Genomic DNA, 15597 nt, shown 5'->3' with positions numbered 1-15597 from the left:
GAATTTGTGTTGTTTTAAGCCACCAGATTTGTGGTAATTTGTTGCAACTGCAAATAGAAAATTTGCAAAATATCTTAATAAGGGATACTTTATTGGATTGTGCTAGCTATTAAAGATAACACCTTACAAAATAGTCAATATAATAAAGACTGCATTCTATAGAAAATATACTTCAGATTGCTATAAAAATAAACTTTAACATTTTGGCAAAGAAAAAATATTTTCCATTTTCCTAAAGCTTTGAGGCTAGGTAAAAGAGAGAGTATTGCTAAGGAATTATATGAGCATGTGGTGTGGGAGAATGTTGCATGACAGGAAGGAAGAAAGCTGACTCTTGGCGTGAGAAGCCAAAGGCATCTAGGAGGGATGCTCACTGGATCTTCCCATAAGCCAGAGCTGAGATTACAAGGTCCCAACTATTTCTGGAAGGTGATTTGAAAAAGATCATCCAAATTCATGCACAGTAGTTAAGAAGAACCTCCAAGCATTTCAGTCAGAGAGAGATTTGGGGAGCTAGAGCAGTGGGAAGAGAGAGGACACCCAGTGGCCCCTTTGGAAGGGCTAAAAATTCAGTAACTTTGATAACACAGATTCAGTTCTGATCTAGGCAGAGTATATCATTTGGAAAAAGCTGTGCAGTGCTGTGAGACACATCAATTAAGATATGAATACCAACGCCTAACATTGAGCTTGCTAAAGATTTTCTCTCCCAGATCTCAGTCTTCCCATGACCATGTGAGAACAGGGTTCTGTTCAACTGATTAGGAATACTAGTGTCTACAAACAGTGGCTGGAACACTTTCAGTTATCACCAATTGCTTGTTAAAAGAATGAACTTCCCATGGAACGCATCTTGAGGATCTGGGTTATGAGGATTTTATAAGACCCTCAAATGGGTGTCCATTTTGTGGAATGTGGCCTTCATTGACTTAGAAACACCTTCTGCAAACCCAGAGAAAGGCAGTCAAATAACTGCCCAATTCCATGTAACAAGATAGGGTGTTGTGGCTCACGCCTGTAATCCCAGCACTTTGGCATGCCAAGGTGGGTGGATTGCCTGAGCTCAGGAGGGTCTTGCCAGTTCAGTGCTCATCATGGCTGGATTTATAAGGTAAAAAGGTTTTAAGGTCTTCTACACCTACTAGTTCAGTAAGGAAACAGAAATTCTGGGGCTAGGGACAAGAGTCAAAAGGCTGATTCTGAAGCAAAAATTCCTGAGTCCCAACCTTTGCTCCCTCCTAAAGCCACATTGGCACAGCTGAGGCTTCAGAAGCTATTGGAAGATTCATATCAACTCACTAATAATCAAGCACTTTTGTATTAAGACAACAATGTATGATGTTTAGTAAAATTGATTTTTCCATAAAAGAAGTTTAAAATAAATTAGCTATTTCAAGAGAATCATGGTTGTCAGCAAACAGAAATGTTGTGCTTAACTCAAATCACAGTAATATTCTGTGTTAGCCATTTGATTTCTTTGACCCTCTATTCTTTCATTTATAAAATGAGGAGGATGAAAAAATAATTATCAGCCACGTTATAGTTTCCAATGATCCTGAAATCCATGGCTCAATCACTAAAAGCTGGAAATGTTCTGGTTCCATAAAGATAAATCACTTCCTTGAAGCTATAAATGTACTTAGAAGGAAATCAAAATTTACTAGATCGCAGTATAAATTATTAGATGGTGCTTTTTATTATTGGACAACACAAAGTAACAATGTAACATTTTTTTCTGGATAATGTAAACTCTGGAGACAGACAGATACAATGATTTGGGGAACTAGATTACCTTTCATATTGACCAAAAAAACACTGCAAGCTCTTTGAGTACATGAAATGTGCTTACACCATGCCTGGAACATTATAGTGGGTACTCATGCCCATCGTGAAAGCCTATTGTTAGAATTTATTTCCAGACACAGGCGTGATGAGGAAAATTACAATTACTTATAATATTTTGGCATTTTATCCATGTTCAACTCTGTTGGAGTTCCAATAAAAAATTTCCATGGCAACAAATTGGTGATGCTGATCATTATCATCAGCTTGTTGTATTTTTAAAATATTGTATCTAAGTAGAGTTAAGCCCTTTTATAGAGCATCTTATTCTTTCCAAAACTGCCCATGAAGTAGTAGGTATTATTTTTGTAGTCTACAAATGAAGGGAGTAAGCTGTAAATACGACTTCAAATTTATGATTTATCCAATATATTAAAGTTACCTCCTCTCCCACCTGTCAAAATAGCGTCAGGGTCAAGCACTTGCCTGGTGCTTTTAATAAGTTTCCAATTCTAAAATCCCCAAAATCAGAGCCACTTTTCTCTATCCTGGTTGATCCTCAAGGGTGATAAAACTGCCTTCTGATCTTTCTTTCACTGAGATCATCAGTGATTCCTAATTGCCAAATCTAGAAAATTAATTTTAAATCTTATCCTATTAAACATATTTAAGATACTTACATATTTATGTATTTTTTACCATTTTTTGTCTTTTGAGGTAGAACATTCCTATTTATTCCCTTTATTTTATTTGCCTGTTGTTTATCCTCTGACAATAGGCAGATTAATCCTTCAAATATTAATCTTTTCCTGTTTTCTATACAACCTTCTTCTTGTTTGGTTCATCCATGATCACGCACTTTTGTGACTTTTAAAATTATCTTTTGATGAGAACTCTAATCTACCATCTGAATCCCAAAGTTGATTACAGTATCTCCATCTGGATGTCCTGCATGCATTTCAGACTCTGCATATAACACATATTCTAAGTTCTAGTATGAAACATCATCTCTTTCTCCATGCCTGCTTATCCGTTTCTGTTGATGCCATTAGTATCCACATCAATTCTGCCTTTCATATCTCTTCATCAGGCAAACTCAAATCCTTATTCTCCCTCACATAGTTTATCCAACGGGTCATCAAATTCTTCAGAGTCTGCTTCAAAAATGCTTCTCAAATTTCTTTTTTTTTTTTTTATTGTCTCCATTCCTACTCCCTCTGCCATACCCAGATTATCATAATTTTTTTTTTCTTTTGAGACGTCGTCTCACTCTATCACCCAGGCTGGAGTGCAGTGGTTTGATCTCAACTCACTGCAATGTCCACCTCCTGGGTTCAAGCAATTCTCCTGCCTCAGCTTCCCAAGTAGCTGGGACTACAGGTGCACACTGCCACGCCCGGATATATATTTTTTTTATTTTAGTAGAGACAGGATTTCACCATGTTGCCCAGCTGGTCTCAAACTCCTGAGCTCAGGCAATCCACCCGCCTTGGCATGCCAAAGTGCTGGGATTACAGGCGTGAGCCACAACACCCTATCTGATAATCTTCTGTCTATTTTTTAAATAACCTTGCTCTTCTTATTGTCTTTCTCTTGTCTAGACAACTCTCTACACTGCTAAAAAAGTTACTTTCCTATAAAATGAAGCTAATTGCATCACACTCTTACTCAAAAACATCCCTGAACCTCAAACACTTTCATTAATTTTGGAATAAAATTCTAACTTCTGCATTTAACATATAAAGAGATTAATCAGGGTCCAAGCTCTTTCTAGGTTTATCTTTTGCCACTGCTTGTCACACATTTAATATTATTAATACTGAACTTTCATAACTTCTCTCATATCCAAGCCTTTTTGGGATTCTACATTTTTAACAAAGCTTTTGTTCATTATATATATATAATTCTTAATAAAGTATTTTCTTATTATTTGAAGAATGGTTAGTTGCTCCTAATTCAAGCTTTTGGAGCTTTTAGTCCTTATATAGGTAAGTGTCAGCTGACCAAACTGTACTGCAATTTCTCCATTTATATCAGTTCATATCACTAGACTGTATACTTTATCAATTTCTACATACGAGATTCTTGGAAAATCTACAAAATGTAATCTGAAAAGTAGTACATTTTAGAAATTATATATTAGTTACATTTTATCGTGATTAAAAGCTATGATTTTAAATTATGCAGATAGTGTGTTTTATTACACATTGATAGCATACAGGCTTCAGATAAAAGTATTTTGTAGCAAATCAAGGAAATTACACTTAACATCATTAACCTACTTATGAAAAATAAACTATTCTGTCTTATTTTTCCCTGAAATAGTCACTTTATGAAACCTAATAGTTGCCATGAAATATTGTTTGATGTGTGACAGAATCATAAGAAAAATTTAACCATAGAATTTCCTCTTCACTGGTCTTACCAGAATATTTCCTTGGGGGTGATGAATTATTTTAAATGAATAACATGAAGTTGTTTATAAGAACTTAATAAAAATTAGATTTCTAAAGCATATGGTAATGTTTCCTCACTCTAAAATGTGACAGCAACGCCATCATTTAAAGATTGCTGGCTGGGCACGGTGGCTCAAGCCTGTAATCCCAGCACTTTGGGAGGCCAAGATGGGTGGATCACCTGAGGTCGGGAGTTGAAGACCAGCCTGACCAACATGAAGAAACCTCGTCTCTATTAAAAATACAAAATTAGCCAGGCATGGTGGCGCATGCCTGTAATCCCAGCTACTCAGGAGACTGAGGCAGGAGAATCACTTGAACCCGGGAGGCGGAGGTTGCGGTGAGTGGAGATCACACCGTTGCCCTCCAGCCTGGGCAACAAGAGCGAAACTCCGTCTCCAAAAAAAAAAAAAAAAAAAAAAATTGCTATACTTCCCTAAGCTTCCCCAGGTTAAAACAAATGCTGTATTCCTTTACCTTTGCTTCAATTTTTTTTAAAGACTCCATTTTCTACTTCTTTTAGAAAATATTCCATCACTTTTCCTCCTTTGTAAGATTTTATTGATGGTAAAACTGCCATCTTAAATTTAAGTTACCCTAATTTAGGATATTTGAAAAGGAAGAAAAAATTCTCCCTTCACTCTGTCAATAACTTAGATCTGAGTGTATGTTATGATATGCAAAATTTAAATTCTCCTTTTACTTCATGAACATTCCTAGATCTGGCCATCCGTTTGGACATTGCCGCATCTCTTCCTCTGAATTCGCCCTTTACCAGAAAACAATCACTGAGCACCTGCAAATGTGCCTCACACTGTTCTATTTGCTGCCAAAAATAAGATGGAGACAAAACACAGCCTTTATCCTTCAGGGACTTATAGATTCGTAATGAGGTTTGAGATCATCTTTTACACTGTTCTGTCTTGTCTCCTTTGTATTCAATCAGCTGAATACTCAATACTTCTGCCTTTAGAATGCTCCCCACTTATACCCTTCCCTATTTCTCCTACCACAACTTTATCTAGATCATGTCTACTTTTTTCTATAATATACTAACCAGTTCTTTGTTTCTGGTTCATTTCCATCCCTTTCACCCTTCAGAGTCATTAATCTCCATAAGGAAGAAATTTAGCAGTTAGAATTTCCAAGTGCAAAACCCTCCATGGTACCTCAGTGACTATGAAAATCTAGGTTCCCGAGAGTGGTGGCTCATGCCTGTAATCCCAGCACTTTGGGAGGCTAAGGCGGGCAGATTATGAGGTCAAGAGATAGAGACCATCCTGGTTAACATGGTGAAACCCGTCTGCACTAAAAATACAAAAAATTAGCTGGGCTTGGTGGCACATGCCTGTAATTTCAGCTACTCGGCAGGGTGAGGCAGAAGAATCGCTTGAAACAGGGAGTCAGAGGTTGCAGTCAGCCTCAAAAAACCAGGAGAAAAAGATTAAAGAAATAATAATTGAGATTTTAAAAATACATTAATTCTTTTTATGAGCATTTCAGCAAAAATAGCATACGGAGGGTAAAATTTCATAATTTTTGTTGTAATTAGATATTTATATTAACAATAATTAATTAGTATTTACATTTCATATTTTGTATTGCAATAAATAACTCAATCAAAATACATGTAATTTATGTTTTTAATATAGAAGAATATACAATAGCATATTTAAATGATGCAGAAGAGAAGAAAATCAAGACCATTCAAGAAATGAATGATATTACAGACAAATGGATATGCCTGAACATGTAAAGAAACTTTTTGTAAGGCAAACTGCAGTAAAATAAGAATAAAAGAATGAGGAAAGCATAACATATAAACAAAATTAATAAACTGTCAGTATTCAAAATATAGAGAAAAATGTGATTAACATGTATAGTCCTTATACTGATTCTGCTTAATATCCTTATTTTTAAACTATCAAAAATAGTACACAAATGGAGAAATACAAAGTTAACTATTTTTTAGAAAATCAACCTTCAATCTAGTCAGAAGCAAAGCTCTTTTAAATCACTTTAGAGAATCATTATACTTTGATATTTTTAAAGATGCTTTTTAAGAAACTTGTGTTGGAAACTATGCAACAAATAGGTAAACTTATAAATTGTGTATGACACCATCAATAATGCCAGCCCTCTACAAGTAATTGGCATTCAAACATGCTCAGAAAATCCAGTTGTGCTCTTTGTGTGAGTAGCTCCACTGCAGGGAGCATACTTCAAGAAATAAGCTAACTTCAAGTGGAAAACCAAAAGGAAATATTTATTCTGTATGAAAAATTTGAAATATCCTAAGTGTTGAAAAGTTTTGGAATAGTTAAGTAAAAAACAAAATTAATAGAATTCCAAAGTATAAAGCAGCTATGTGAATTATGACCATGCTAGAAATACTTACACAACATTTATATTAAGTACAAAAGGTTGAATATATATATTAAATAAATACTAACTCTTGCTGTCATAATTATTTTCCCAAAGCTAGAAACACGAGCTAAAGGATAAAACATTAATGCTTCAGCTATTGTAGGAAGAGCTTTGGAAATGTTAGTTGAGGACAGATATTCATGGTCAATGACTAAATATATGGCTCATGAAATTTTCATTTGCCTGGTACAGGCTTTATTTTATTTTGTATTTTTTGTTTTGTTCGTTTATGATGTATTTTTTTAACTTTTTAATTGGGCTATGACATAAATACAATTAAATAATTATGTACAGTAAAACTGATATTAAATGTTCAGCTTGATGCAGTTTTACAAACATATACACCCATGTAACTATCTCATTCAAGATATCAAATATTTTTAGTAAGCAAAAGATTCCTTGTTAACTCTTCCCAGACAATGCTTTACCCCAAGAAGTAACTTCTATCACCATCTATTGATTTCAGTTGCTCTTGAACTTTACATGAATAGAATAATACAGTCTTTAACCTTTTGCATGTTTTCTTTTAGGTCCATGTAATATCCACGAGAGTCATTCATATTGTTGACTGAATCAGTTGTTCATTTATAATTTCTGTGTAATATTCTATCTATTGTGTGAATATATCACATTTTAATTATCTATTTTCCTATTAGTGAACTTCTTTGGGTTATTTCCAGGTTTTGGTAATTATAAATAAATTTGCTTGTGAATGTCTTCTGGCAAACATGCACATTCACCTCTTAGATAGACAGATAGATAGATAGAGAGATAGATAGATAGATAGATTTAGGATATGCATAGGAGTAGAATGACTCAAATGAAGGGTAGGTGTGTATTTAGCTTTAGTGGATACTGGCATGTTGTTCTTAGAGAAAAAAAAATGTATTAGCAATGGGCTTGTCCAGTTGGCAATGGGCCCCATCGTTTCTATATAGCCTCATTTAATTGACTTGGTCTAGAAATGGCAAGTTTGCAACTGCTAAGAGAAACAGAACTTATCAAACTGATTCATTTGAAGTTGTAACTTCAAATTTTCAGCGTTAATGGCTTTTAAGTATTTAGGTTAAAGAAAAGTAAACTTTTCCAAGTACAGTCAACCCTCTCCTCAGAAGCAAGGTTACCTCAAAGTGGAGGGCAACACTGTACCTGTTTTTCGCTTTCCTAGAGATCTGCAGAGTGGATGGATGTAGTCTTGGGCTGGCAACTTGGTTCTAGTCCTGGCTCTCTGTGCTCTGGCATGGCTGACAAATCAGCCTATCCCACCTTGCTCACTGCCACCACGGGGCTCAGTGCTGGGCCAAGGCAATCAACTTCACATACATTTCTACAGCAAGTAGCCTTCTTTTTCTTGTATTTCACTTAATAAAATTAGTCACCACACATGGTGGATGAGCAGCAGCAACTCAGCTTCCTTGGATTTACATGAATTTATTCTCAGTGGGGAGATCAAGAGGCAATTTACTCAGTTGCTGGCCTTGTTAGGAGTTATCATCTGACCCTGCAGCTCGGTCTGAATAGCATGCTTATGATTACTTATTATTTGGGATGACTTTTCCCATTTTTGCAGACAGCTACTTGTAGACCATTTCAAATGCTACATTTTTCTGAGCTAGTTTTTTGAGAGGAAGAAGGAGCAAGGGAATAAAAGGTACAACTTTGTAAAAGTGAGCTAATACGTCAAAATCTTGGCTGATCACAAAATGCTGATCAAAGTCCCTATTTTTGCCAAAGTTATTATCAGCATACTTCTCTGAGAAGCAAGAGCTGTGTTTCCAAATAGGCTGTATCTATACACTGTGCATGCATAATCAATAAATGGGAAATTCCGTTTTTCAAGAGTAGAGAATGTGAAAATTGCATTGATCTAATGCCAGAAAAGAGGCAGTTTCTCTGGAAGTCTATACGAAGTGAGAGCTAGACAGGAAGGAAAAGGTGATGGTACATAATTATGCTTTTCCTTTTAATACACGAAGATATTTCTATAGCTCAACAGTGAAAGGAGCTGAAGCCAGAACCACAAAGAACTATTTGCCTTTCCTTTCATGGCATCAGAATATACAGAAAGTCTAGGCAAGTAGTTTAAACTTTCAGTACCTCACTTTTCTCATATGTAAAGTGTGCATAAAAATGCTGTCAACCGAATAGAACTTTGGTGAGGACTGGTAGGATCTGGCCCTTCAAGGACATAGCAAAGCACCTGGTAGAGGCATTCAATATTACCTGTCTTTATTGTTTTGACTGTTATTTTTCTCATCCCATTATCTTTCTCCTTCATCTTCTTCCCCATTTTTTCCTCTTTCAGCCTCCAATCCCTATATAATGGAACTGAAAATTGTACATACTCATTAAAAAGGCCTATGTGACCAGAAAGAGCCACAGAAAATCCAATATATAGAATCTTTTAAAAAAAAATGAATCAGCATTCCTCATTTTCCTTGCAGGTCAGTTTCAGAAGTTTGCAATTCAGAAATCTGTTACTTTTCTTTCTGTGTTTAAACTCTACAGCATCATTTATAGTTTTACAGGTTATTTTACCAGTAAAAAAATAAAACCTGAAAATCTGTATACAATGATTTCTTGTGGTGGGTGGCAACAATTGAGCTTTCATGCTGAAAATTACAATTTTTTTTTTTTTCCGAAAGTAATTTGGGCTTGGAGGAAAGTGCTAAAATGTTGTAGGATGGGACTGGTATTTTCATTCCTTCTTATCCCCCTACCCAGCTTACAGTATGTTACCCAATTTAAGTCATTATTTTGTGTTAGCACTGACTAACAAGAGGCCCTTCCCATATGACTGAGGAAGTCCACAAATGTGCTTTTCCCACTGTGAGGTTAGCAGCCTGGGACACCATAGACATGTTCTCACCTTGATCTTCTGCATGCCGCAGGCTACATCGTTTTTTTTCAGAAGACTTTCACCAACAATCTTTGTCCCCCTACTAGAATGCTGACAAGGGTTGGCTTATCTTCTGATACATGCTGGAACCAACTTCTCCTTCATAAAGGGCATATCACCATCCCCACAGGGAAAGCAGAGGTAAAGCTCAGGGGTTCCCAAACTTTACCTCCAACTCTCACCTTTTCAGCCTATGGAATGTGAATGATGAAGACATTTGTTAATGTTTAACAAAGGTCTTGTTTTCTTTGATTATGCAGGGGACATAAATTATAGGTCTAGCTCCTTAAGAATTTTACATCTAATATTCTGCTTGAGAAATTTCGCAGGTAAATTCATTTAAGTTTTTTTCATCATTTCTTTTTATTTTTTATTTTTATTTATTTATTTATTTTTATTATACTTTAAGTTCTAGGGTACATGTGCACAACGTGCAGGTTTGTTACATATGTATACATGTGCCATGTTGCTGTGCTGCATCCGTTAACTCGTCATTTACATTAGGTATATCTCCTAATGCTATCCGTCCGCACCCCCCGCCCCGCAACCCCATGACAGGCCCTGGTGTGTGACGTTCCCCACCCTGTGACCAAGTGTTCTCATTGTTCAGTTCCCACCTATGAGTGAGAACATGAAGTGTTTGGTTTTCTGTCCTTGCTATAGTTTGCTGAGAATGATGGTTTCCAGCTTCATCCATGTCCCTACAAAGGACATGAACTCATCCTTTTTTATGGCTGCATAGTATTCCATGGTGTATATGTGCAAAATTTTCTTAATCCAGTCTATCATTGATGGACATCTGGGTTGGTTCCAAGTCTTTGCTATTGTGAATAGTGCCACAAGAAACACATGTGTGCATGTGTCTTTATAGCAGCATGATTTATAATCCTTTGGGTATATACCCAGTAATGGAATGGCAGGCTCAAATGGTATTTCTAGCTCTAGATCCTTGAGGAATTGCCACACTGTCTTCTACCATGGTTGAACTAGTTTACAGTCCCACCAACAGTGTAAAAGTGTTCCTATTTCTCCACATCCTCTCTAGCACCTGTTGTTTCCTGGCTTTTTAATGATTGCCTTTCTAACTGGTGTGAGATGGTATCTCATTGTGGTTTTGATTTGCATTTCTCTAATGGCCAGTGATGATGAGCATTTTTTCATGTGTCTGTTGGCTGCATAAATGTCTTCTTTTGAGAAGTGTCTGTTCATATCCTTCACCCACTCTTTGATGGAGTTGTTTGATTTTTCTTGTAAATTTGTTTAAGTTCTTTGTAGATTCTGGATATTAGCCCTTTGTCAGATGGGTAGATTGTGAAAATTTTCTCCCATTCTGTAGGTTGCCTGTTCACTCTGATGGTAGTTTCTTTTGCTGTGCAGAAGCTCTTTAGTTTAATTAGATCCTATTTGTCAATTTTGGCTTTTGTTGCCATTGCTTTTGGTGTTTTAGTCATGAAGTATTTGCCCATGCCTATGTCCTGAATGATATTGCCTAGGTTTTCTTCTAGGGTTTTTATGGTTTTAGGTCTAACATTTAAGTCTTTAATCCATCTTGAATAAATTTTCATATAAGGAGTAAGGAAGGGATCCAGTTTCAGCTTTCTACATATGGCTAGCCAGTTTTCCCAGCACCATTTATTGAATAGGGAATCCTTTCCCCATTTCTTGTTTTTGTCAGGTTTATCAAAGATCAGATGGTTGTAGATGTATGGTATTATTTCTGAGGGTTCTGTTCTGTTCCATTGGTCTATATCTCTGTTTTGGTACCAGTACCATGCTGCTTTGGTTACTGTAGCTTTGTAGTATAGTTTGAAGTCGGGTAGCATGGTGCCTCCCACTTTGTTCTTTTTGCTTAGGATTGTCTTGGCAGTGTGGACTCTTTTTTGGTTCCATATGAACTTTAAAGTAGTTTTTTTCCAATTCTGTGAGGAAAGTCATTGGTAGCTTGATGGGGATGGCATTGAATCTATAAATTACCTTGGGCAGTGTGGTCATTTTCGTGATATTAATTCTTCCTATCCATGAGGATGGAATGTTCTTCCATTTGTTCATGTCCTCTTTTATTTTGTTGAGCAGTGGTTTGTAGTTCTCCTTGAAGAGGTCCTTCACATCCCTTGTAAATTGGATTCCTAGGTATTTTATTCTCTTTGAAGCAATTGTGAATGGGAGTTCATTCATGATTTGGCTCTCTGTTTGTCTGTTATTGGTGTAGAGGAATGCTTGTGATTTTTGCCCATTGATTTTGTATCCTGAGACTTTGTTGAAGTTTCTTATCAGCTTAAGGAGATTCGGGGCTGAGATGATGGGGTTTTCTAAATCTACAATCATGTCATCTGCAAACAGGGACAATTTGACTTCCTCTTTTCCTAATTGAATACCCTTTATTTCTTTCTCCTGCCCGATTGCCCTAGCCAGAACTTCCAACATTAAGTTGAATAGGAGTGTTGAGAGAGGATATCCCTGTCTTGTGCCAGTTTTCAAAGGGAATGCTTCCAGGTTTTGCCCATTCAGTATGATATTGGCTGTTCGTTTGTCATAAATACCTGTTAGTATTTTGAGACATGTCCCATCAATACCTCGTTTATTGAGAGTTTTTAGCATGAAAGCCTGTTGTATTTTGTTGAAGGCCTTTTCTGCATCTATTGAGATAATCATGTGGTTTTTGTCTTTGGGTTCTGTTTATATGATGGATTATGTTTATTGATTTGCGTATGTTGAGCCAAGCTTGCACCACAGGGATGAAGCCAACTTGATCGTGGTGGATAAGCTTTTTGTTGTGCCGTTGGATTCAGTTTGCCAGTATTTTGTTGAGGATTTTTGTGTCAATGTTCATCAGGGATATTGGTCTAAAACTCTCTTTTTTTGTGTATCTCTGCCAGGCTTTGGTATCAGGATGATGCTGGCCTCATAAAATGAGTTAGGGAGGATTCCTTCTTTTTCTATTGATTGGAATAGTTTCAGAATGAATGGTACCAGCTCCTCTTTGTACCTCTGGTAGAATGTGGCTGTGAATCTTTCTGGTCCTGGACTTTTTTTGGTTGGTAGGCTATTAATTATTGCCTCAATTTCAGAGCCTGTTGTTGACCTATTTAGGGATTCAATTTCTTCCTGGTTTAGTCTTGGGAGGGTGTACGTGTCCAGGAATTTATCTATTTCTTCTAGACCACAGTGCAATCAAACTAGAACTCAGGATTAAGAAACTCACGCAAAACTGCTCAACTACATGGAAACTGAACAACCTGCTCCTGAATTACTACTGGGTACACAACGAAATGAAGGCAGAAATAAAGATGTTCTTTGAAACCAATGCAATAAAGACACAACATACCAGAATCTCTGGGACACATTTAAAGCAGTGTGTACAGGGAAATTTATAGCACTAAATGCCGACAAGAGAAAGCAGGAAAGATCTAAAATTGACACCCTAACATCACAATTAAAAGAACTAGAGAAGCAAGAGCAAACACATTCAAAAGCTAGCAGAAGGCAAGAACTAACTGAGATCAGAGCAGAACTGAAGGAGATAGAGATACAAACAAACTCTTCAAAAAACCAATGAATCCAAGAGCTGGTTTTTTGAAAAGATCAACAAAATTGATCGATTGCTAGCAAGACTAATGAAGAAGAAAAGAGAGAAGAATCAAATAGACGCAATAAAAAATGATAAAGGAGATATCATCATGGATCCCACAGAAATACAAACTACCATCAGATAATACTATAAACAGATTCACTTAAGGCTTTTTCCCTGCATCCAACAAGCTAAAATTTAAAACACACTGTTTCCTAACATAACTTGCAATAAAAATGCATCAAGTGACCAATATTAATTTTGTTCAGATAGCTTAACAGTTTTGCTTTGTAAATTCTAAGTTCTCAGTTATTACCTCAGAGAAAAAGTAACGGATACCAATATTCAATTATTCGTCATGTAAAATATTTACACAAGGAACTGAGTTTTCCTTGCTCCCTGGAAAAGATTTTAGGGACTCTTGATGTTGGTAGGGGATTGAGGAGAAGAAGGAAGCCAGATGTATGCATCTCCACAAAAGTGGAGAAATTGAGTGCCTTCTTCTCCAGGGGACAATCCACAAACACAGTAGTCAACAATATGGCACTGCTCCATGAAACCCAATAGAAAGCTACAGTGTGCTTGAAGAAAAGTAAACTATAGGGTCTGTAAAGTCTAAAACTGATGATACATAATTCCTAAAGAGTTAGACCATCTTACCAGAGTACCATGTTCGGTTTTAACCACCATATTTTTGCGTTTGAGAGAATGAGGAGCATTGTGCATACTGTGGTCTTCTCATTTTTCTTTTCTTTTCTTTTCTTTTTTTTTTAAGAAAAGGCTGCATAGAAACATTCTAGAGGACTATCTGGGAAACTATTTTTCCCTTTTCTGTCTTTTTTTCTTTTTTCTTGTTTTCCATAACTTATTGGGTAACAGGTGGTATCTGATTACGTGAGTAAGTTCTTTAGTGGTGGTTTGTGAGATTTTGGTGCACTCACCACCCAAGCAGTATATACTGCACCATATTTGTAGTCTTTTATCCCTTGTCCCCCTCTCATTCTCCTCTCCAAGTCCCCACAGTCCATTGTATCATTCTTATGCCTTTGCATCCTCATGGCTTAGCTCCTACATATCAGTGAGAACATACAATGTTTAGTTTTCCATTCCTGAGTTACTTCACTTAGAATAATAGTCTCCAATCTCATCCAGGTTGCTGTGAATGCCGTTAATTCATTCCTTTTTATGGCTGAGTAGTATTCCATCATATATATACACACATGCACACACACACACATATATATGTACACATACATATGTGTGTATATATATATCATACCACAGCTGCTTTATCCTCTTGTTGATTGATGGGAATTTGGGTTGGTTCCACTATTTTGCAATTGTGAATTGTGCTGCTATAAACACGCATATACAAGTATATTTTTCATATAAAGACTTCTTTTCCTCTGGATAAATACCCAGTAGTAGAATTGCTGAATCAAATGGTAGTTCTACTTTTAATTCTTTAAGGAATCTTCACTGTTTTCCATAGTGGTTGTACCGGTTTACATTCCCACCAGCAGTGTAGAAGGCCTCCCTGATCACTGCATCCACACGAACATCTACTGTTTTTGATTTTTTATTATGGTCATTCTTGAAGGAGTAAGGTGGTATCATATTGTGGTTTTGATTTGCATTTCTCTGATCATTAGTGACATTAAGCATTTTTTCGTATGTTTGCTGGCCATTAGTATATCATCTTTTGAGAATTGTCCATTCATGTCCTTAGCACATTTTTGATGGGATTTTTTTTTTCTTGCTGATTTGTTTGAGTTTATTGTAGATTCTGGATATTAGTCCTTTATCAGATGTATAGATTGTGAAGATTTTCTCCCACTCTGTAGGTTGTCCATTTACTCTGCTGACTATTCTATTTGCTAAGCAGAAGCTCTTTAGTTTAATTAAGTCCCAACTACTTATCTTAGTTTTTATTGCATTTACTTTTGGGTTCTTGGTCATGAAATCTTTGCCTAAGCCAACATCTGGAATGTTTTTTCCTAAGTTATCTTCTAGAATTTTTATAGTTACAGGTCTTAGATTTAAGTCCTTAATCCATCTTGAGTTGGTTTTTGTGTAAGTTGAGAGATGAGGATCCAGTTACATTCTCCTACATGTGGCTAGCCAATTATCCCAGCACCATTTGTTGAAAAGGGTGTCTTTTCCCCCACTTTATGTTTTGGTTTGCTTTGTCAAAGATCAGTTGGCTGTAAGTATTTGGTTTTATTTCGGGGTTCTCTATTCTGTTCCATTGGTCTGTGTGCCCATTTTTATACAAGTATCATGCTATTTTGTAACTATGGCCTTACAGTATAGTTTGAAATCAGGTAGTGTGATGCCTCCAGATTTGTTATTTTTGCCTAGTCTTGCTTTGACTATGTGGGCTCTTTTTTGTTTCCATGTGAATTTTAGAACTATTTTTTCTAATTCTATGAAGAATGATGGTGGTATTTTGATGGAGATTGCAT

The 15597-nt window shown here is 36.3% G+C and overlaps 1 protein-coding gene across 1 annotated transcript in view; it reads left to right on the top strand.

Annotated features, from left to right (window-relative positions):
* Positions 1 to 15597, top strand: part of GABRB1 (gamma-aminobutyric acid (GABA) A receptor, beta 1) — a 262575-nt gene that overhangs the window by 69927 nt on the left and 177051 nt on the right. The window lies entirely within an intron of this gene.

This window comes from Mandrillus leucophaeus, unplaced genomic scaffold (assembly GCF_000951045.1).
Source record: "Mandrillus leucophaeus isolate KB7577 unplaced genomic scaffold, Mleu.le_1.0 Scaffold1504, whole genome shotgun sequence".
Taxonomy (NCBI): Eukaryota; Metazoa; Chordata; class Mammalia; order Primates; family Cercopithecidae; genus Mandrillus; species Mandrillus leucophaeus.
The sequence above is the reverse complement of the archived record's forward strand: the minus strand, read 5'-3'. Positions and strand labels throughout refer to the sequence as shown.